We start from the raw sequence: 6,738 nt of genomic DNA, 5'->3' as shown, positions 1-6,738 counted from the left end.
CACCATCACCTCTGGGGGTACAAAGCTGTATTACAAGACGGGACGGTATGGAGCTAGCTGGTTAGCATGCTAACTTCAGTAGATGTCTCATAAACACAAAACATCCATGCTGCTGCTTTGACACATAGAGAGGTTTGGTGGGTTTTTGAATGTTAAAACTAAACATTTTATCACAAACCCCAACACGTAACTCACTATAGTTTATCTTAGTAGTTAATCATTTAATTGGAGTCACTTTTAGTTTCAGTTGATAGCAGCTTGTGTCTTTTTTCTGTAGGTTTTTCTAGCTTTGGCCATCAGTCCTATTCATGCTCAGTGACATCATTAGAAAGAAGACTTACAGGTGATCAGTTTAAAAACAGGAAACAGTCGGTTAGTGAGACGTCCTGCTTCATCTGAAGGTAGTTTAGATCCTAGTTCCTCATTTCTGGGGCTGCTGGCAGCGAATGTCTGCAGCTTCTTATCCGTTCATGGTGGCTGGAATAACAACAAAGCCAGTCATCTTTAACACTCGTATTCAGAGGCATCATCATCATCATCAGCATCAGCAGCAGCAGTATCCTGTGATACAGACAGAAAATAGTGTTTGAAAAGTTGCTGCTGAAGACGATGACTCACTCAACCAAACATCTCTGCAGAGTCACATAAAGTGTGAAGATGACTCAAACTCACTGGGAGCAGACACATGTATAAAGCTCCGCATGTTTCTAATGTGTACATGTCTGTTCTGATGGAGGTGCAGCCTCATTCCAATAAATGACCAGACATGCCCTCAAACAGCCTTCACAGAAAAACAGCAAACTAAGCAAATGTTTAGTTTAAAATGTATAACAAAATCATAATTCAGTTTTTCTATCATCTCAAACTGTGAAGTTGACATGTCTGTTCTGAGAAATATCAAACTCAGGTTTGATAATTATGTTTGAAACAACTTGCAGTGGTGTGTTAGTTACAGTGTTTAATGTGTCATATATCACGTTCTGTGTTCAGTGACTGGTTGTGGGGTTCTCTGGTTTCTCTGGCTCTCTGGTTCGCCGGTTCTCTAGTTCGCCAGTTATCTGGTTCTCTAGTTCTCTGGTTCTCTAGTTTTCTGGTTCTCTAGTTCTCTGGTTCTCTAGTTATCTGGTTCACTAGTGCTCTGGTTCTCTAGTTTTCTGGTTCTCTAGTGCTCTGGTTCTCTAGTTCTCTGGTTCTCTAGTTATCTGGTTCTCTGGTTCTCTAGTTATCTGGTTCTCTAGTTTTCTGGTTCTCTGGTTCTCTAGTTATCTGGTTCACTAGTGCTCTGGTTCTCTAGTTTTCTGGTTCTCTAGTGCTCTGGTTCTCTAGTTTTCTGGTTCTCTAGTTCTCTGGTTCTCTAGTTATCTGGTTCTCTGGTTCTCTAGTTGTCTGGTTCAATAGTTCTCTGGTTCTCTAGTTATCTGGTTCAATAGTTCTCTGATTCTATAGTTCTCTGGTTCTATAGTTCTCTGGTTCTCTAGTTCTCTGGTTCAATAGTTCTCTGGTTCTCTAGTTCTCTGGTTCAATAGTTCTCTGGTTCTCTAGTTCTCTGGTTCTCCAGTTATCTGGTTCTCTAGTTATCTGGTTCAATAGTTCTCTGGTTATCTAGTTCTCTGGTTCTCTAGTTATCTGGTTCAATAGTTCTCTGTTTCTCTAGTTCTCTGGTTCTCTAGTTCTCTGGTTCAATAGTTCTCTGGTTCTCTAGTTCTCTGGTTCTCTAGTTATCTGGTTCAATAGTTCTCTGGTTATCTAGTTCTCTGGTTCTCTAGTTTTCTGGTTCTCTAGTTCTCTGGTTCTCTAGTTATCTGGTTCTCTAGTTATCTGGTTCACTAGTGCTCTGGTTCTCTAGTTTTCTGGTTCTCTAGTTCTCTGGTTCAATAGTTTTCTGGTTCTCTAGTGCTCTGGTTCTCTAGTTTTCTGGTTATCTAGTTATTTGGTTCTCTAGTTCTCTGGTTCTCTAGTTATCTGGTTCTCTAGTTTTCTGGTTCTCTCGTTCTCTGGTTCTCTAGTTCTCTGGTTCAATAGTTCTCTGGTTCTCGAGTTCTGTGGTTCTCGAGTTCTCTGGTTCAATAGTTCTCTGGTTCTCTAGTTATCTGTTCAATAGTTCTCCGGTTCTCTCGTTCTCTGGTTCTCTAGTTATCTGGTTCTCTAGTTCTCTGGTTCTATAGTTCTCTGGTTCTCTAGTTATCTGGTTCACTAGTGTTCTGGTTCTCTAGTTTGCTGGTTCTCTAGTGCTCTGGTTCTCTAGTTATCTGGTTCTCTAGTGCTCTGGTTCTCTAGTTATCTGGTTCTCTAGTTCTCTGGTTCTCTAGTTCTCTGGTTCAATAGTTCTCTGGTTCTCTAGTTCTCTGGTTCAATAGTTCTCTGGTTCTCTAGTTCTCTGGTTCTCTAGGTCTCTGGTTCTCTAGTTCTCTGGTTCAATAGTTCTCTGGTTCTCTAGTTCTCTGGTTCACTAGTGCTCTGGTTCTCTAGTTTTCTGGTTCTCTAGTGCTCTGGTTCTCTAGTTTTCTGGTTCTCTAGTTCTCTGGTTATCTGGTTCAATAGTTCTCTGGTTCTCTGGTTCAATAGTTCTCTGGTTCTCTAGTTCTCTGGTTCAATAGTTATCTGGTTCAATAGTTCTCTGGTTCTCTAGTTCTCTGGTTATCTGGTTCAATAGTTCTCTGGTTCTCTAGTTCTCTGGTTATCTGGTTCAATAGTTCTCTGGTTCTCTAGTTCTCTGGTTCAATAGTTCTCTGGTTCTCTAGTTATCTGGTTCTCTAGTTATCTGGTTCAATAGTTCTCTGGTTCTCTAGTTATCTGGTTCTCTAGTTATCTGGTTCTCTAGTTCTCTGGTTCAATAGTTCTCTGGTTCTCTAGTTCTCTGGTTCTCTAGGTCTCTGGTTCTCTAGGTCTCTGGTTCTCTAGTTCTCTAGTTATCTGGTTCTCTAGTTCTCTGGTTCACTAGTGCTCTGGTTCTCTAGTTTTCTGGTTCTCTAGTGCTCTGGTTCTCTAGTTTTCTGGTTCTCTAGTGCTCTGGTTCTCTAGTTTTCTGGTTCTCTAGTTCTCTGGTTATCTGGTTCAATAGTTCTCTGGTTCTCTGGTTCTCTAGTTCTCTGGTTCAATAGTTCTCTGGTTCTCTAGTTCTCTGGTTCAATAGTTCTCTGGTTCAATAGTTCTCTGGTTCTCTAGTTCTCTGGTTCTCTAGTTCTCTGGTTCAATAGTTCTCTGGTTCTCTAGTTCTCTGGTTCTCTAGTTCTCTGGTTATCTGGTTCAATAGTTCTCTGGTTCAATAGTTCTCTGGTTCTCTAGTTTTCTGGTTCAATAGTTCTCTGGTTCTCTAGTTCTCTGGTTCTCTGGTTCAATAGTTCTCTGGTTCTCTAGTTCTCTGGTTCTGGCTCCATGTGGAAGACATAGATCAGCTTAAAGCAGAACAGGACAATTAGAGTCTGATTGGCGTTAAGGTGTAAAGTGATGTGTTCAGAAATACTCACATAAATACAAATACAAAAATACAAATACACACTGAGAAGTACATTTACCCTCCGATATGTCAGGAAGAGATGAGCAGCAGCAAGGACCTGAAACTGATCTGTGATCTGAAACAACAGGACTGTGGACAGTCCGAGTGCTGTCATGGCGGAGGACTGTGTTGGTGTACTGAGGGAAGGATTCATCCCAACGCAGTCTTTATAAAGTGATTCACAGTGAAGGACGAATGGAACAATCATCACAGGGAAAGAAATCCACCCGTGTATATAAAGAGGATGATGAAACTGAACACATGAAAATAATTCATAAACATACATGTTTGTGCCTTTGATTGCCATTTTAAATAATAATCACACAATCAGTGAAGCTCGCTGATAATGAACATGTGACTTCTTCCATATGTTTCCAAGTGGACTCGTTGAGGTGGGTTCCTGCTCTGAGTGGTCTGTTGGCCTGATTACCAGGTTTATAGAGACATTCACGGTCCCCTGAAGATGTCCCAGTGACTGCGGTGACCCTCGGATTTGTCCTCTAGCGCCACCATCAGGTCACAATTTTAAATGTGTCCAACACTTTCAGACCAAAATGTGTGATATTCCCATCAGCCTCTGCTGGACTTAGTGTTGGGTTCTGTTGTTAGCATGCTAACACAGTCAGCATGTTGCTGGACGTGGTGCCACTGATGTTTTCGGTTAAGGTTTTCTCCACTTTTCTGTCCACTGCAGTTTTACATGCAGTGATGTCATGAGTGTTATCATATTTAATAGGCTGACGGCCACAGCTAAGAAAATAAGATGTGGCTTGTGATAAGCTGGAATCATGGTTTGAGCTGAGCTTTGTGTTTGTTTCTGATGGAAACGATGCTGCTGTGTGCTGATGACTGTTTGTCTCTGTGTGTCTGCTGACAGGAAACTGTTGAAAGCAGCACCGTCAGACTCCATCCGGCTCCATCCGGCTCCGTCCGGCTCCGTCCGGCTCCTGCAGCGCTCCGTCAGGCTTCGTGCGAGCAGCCGGTCCGGCCTGCTGTCCCTCCTCCTGGTTGAACTCTGCATTCAGGATGCCTTGTGTTCCTCTGTCCCGGTCTGTTGTGTTCTTGGTGAATGCTCCCGGTATGATTTGTTCGGGCCGCCCCGCCCAGCCGTGTGCTCGGGTTTCTTGGCGGCTTCGTTTTTACTTTACGACTGTTTTTGTTGTTGTTGTTGTTGCTCTTAAATTTCTTCAAAGAATGTAAATTCCTTGTACACTTTTTCAGGCCTGTATAACTAATTATAATGATGCTTGTGGCTGAGCATGCCGATGTTTATTTGAATTTGAACTTGGCCTTGTTTTGTGTGCTGTGTGAAGCCTCCTCCGTTGGGCGGTGCTGAGAAGCAGCCGCCTCACTGCTGTATAACCCCACTGTTCTCTGGTTCGTAACACTGGCTAATGGACGGTCTCAACATTATGTTTCCATGAGAGGAAGAGTCAATACTCACAATATGAAACAAGGAACTGGATTTACTGTGAATGATTTCTACACATGCAGTTTATTGTAAATGTTACCCTTAAAACAAGCTGACTCATCCTTCCACATTTTATTCATCTCAGGAGGGATTTTTTAATTCCTCAATGTTGATCAATAATTTGATCTGAAAATATGAAAAGAAAGCAAAAGGTGAGACATCAGAAAAGTGAGTTTGTCCACCTGTGATTCCATTTAAGACACTACAGTCGCCACCTGTTGAAGGTTGAGACATCGTTTTCACGTTCATTTTGATTTTGTTTCTCATGTTTGGGTTTTGAAGAGCTTTACTGATGCCAGGTCTCAATGTTCTGTTCTTTGTGTTGTTGATGTATTTATATTCTGTGTGCGGCCCACCTGGATGGCTTTACTGCACCATGAAAGATGATCCTTTGTTTACAGCTGCATCATGGAGGTTTGAAATGGTTCTGAAAGGGAGGGTGGAGGGTGAATAAGGCTATCCAGTATCCGTGCTCAGTTTCTGTAGTATTATTGCGTGTTGTTTTTAGCTCATGGTGTGAAGGATGACCTAAATTGAAGACAGTGGATTGGCAGATTAGATGAGGTGCATAAAGATGGTGACTCTCTGGTTCATCCCTCAGAACAACCCGAGACTCTGCCGAGAAGAATCGGACCTCTTCATCATTTCTGGTTCAGTTAAAACATGACCTGCAACACAACAAATCCTTTCAACACATTTCCATATTTAGGATTTATGCTCTAAATGACAGTATTCACCGTGACTCAACAGGCATGGAAGGTTCTGTTCAAGTCATTTGGTGGACTTTCTGAAGCGGTGGCTGTATCGCGCCTGCTGACCTCAGCGGGTGACAAAGCGCTTCATCCAGTTTCAGTGTCTTGCCCAAGGACACTTTGGCATGTCGACAGGAGGAACCGGAGATTGAACCACCAACCTTATAATTAGAGGGCATCCGTCTGAGCCCCAGCCGGCCCGTAGTTAATGCTAACATGCTGAATGTTTCCCTGAACAAAACGCATTCCAGTTGGTCTTACGGATGCCAGTTTTCCAACCGAGCCGAGTGGACATCCTGTTCTCTCTTTTAATTTGATGTTTTTAAATAGTTTGTAGAATTTAACCGTGTCGCACACTTCCCCGCTCGGCATTTTTAAAATTACAACAGTTTAATCATATTGTGGGATGGCATGACATGAAACAGTTGGTCAACATTTTTGTGCACCGAGTTCATTTTTTTTCTGGTGTTTTATTCCTTTACAAATAATCAGGTCAGCAGTGAAACCAAAGAGGGTGAGATGAAAAGGCCATACTTGTGTTGTAAATACAGACTTTTGTTTTGTACTGTTGTTGACAATAAAGTGTACATTTTGAAGAAAAAAAAAGTGTTTTGTTAATAAATACTCCCTATTTCCTTCCTTCCAATAACTTCAGTGTGTATAAGTGAACATGTTACCGAGTGCCTCTGGATGTCAACAGCCAAATATAAATTGATCTTTAGGAGCAAAGATAAACAGTAGCATTTAGTTCTCACTGCTCCTTTTTGGAATGATGTCTGATTAGTTAAAGGTGCACGATGTGAAAATTACATTAATCTTGTAATACAACCAGTCAATGTACCCTAACCCTCACAATCCAACAGCGCAGAGATCGAAAGTGGTTGTTGGTCTGTCACTCATGGGAGCAGCAGTAGGTGCCGATCCCTGATGGTAGGGCACTTCTACCATTGGTATGTCCCAAGGCTCCACGTACCGATCCTTGGTGGTCTACCAAGTCCTTCAGCTGAACGTAAAGCTCC

General features: G+C 42.2%; 1 protein-coding gene across 2 annotated transcripts in view; it reads left to right on the top strand.

Annotated features, from left to right (window-relative positions):
• Window positions 1-6,325, top strand: part of alcama (activated leukocyte cell adhesion molecule a) — a 101,240-nt gene extending 94,915 nt beyond the window's left edge. For both annotated transcript variants that reach the window (XM_069165068.1, XM_069165067.1), the window contains one exon: window positions 4,374-6,325. The gene's annotated coding sequence lies outside the window, so the exon portion shown is untranslated. The remainder of the gene's footprint in view (window positions 1-4,373) is intronic.
• Window positions 6,326-6,738: the final 413 nt, after the last annotated feature.

The sequence above is a fragment of the Embiotoca jacksoni genome, unplaced genomic scaffold (assembly GCF_022577435.1).
Source record: "Embiotoca jacksoni isolate LCO1_2020_lvr unplaced genomic scaffold, fEmbJac1.0.p SCAF_33, whole genome shotgun sequence".
Lineage (NCBI taxonomy): Eukaryota > Metazoa > Chordata > Actinopteri > Embiotocidae > Embiotoca > Embiotoca jacksoni.
This window is presented reverse-complemented; position numbering and strand designations above follow the sequence as displayed.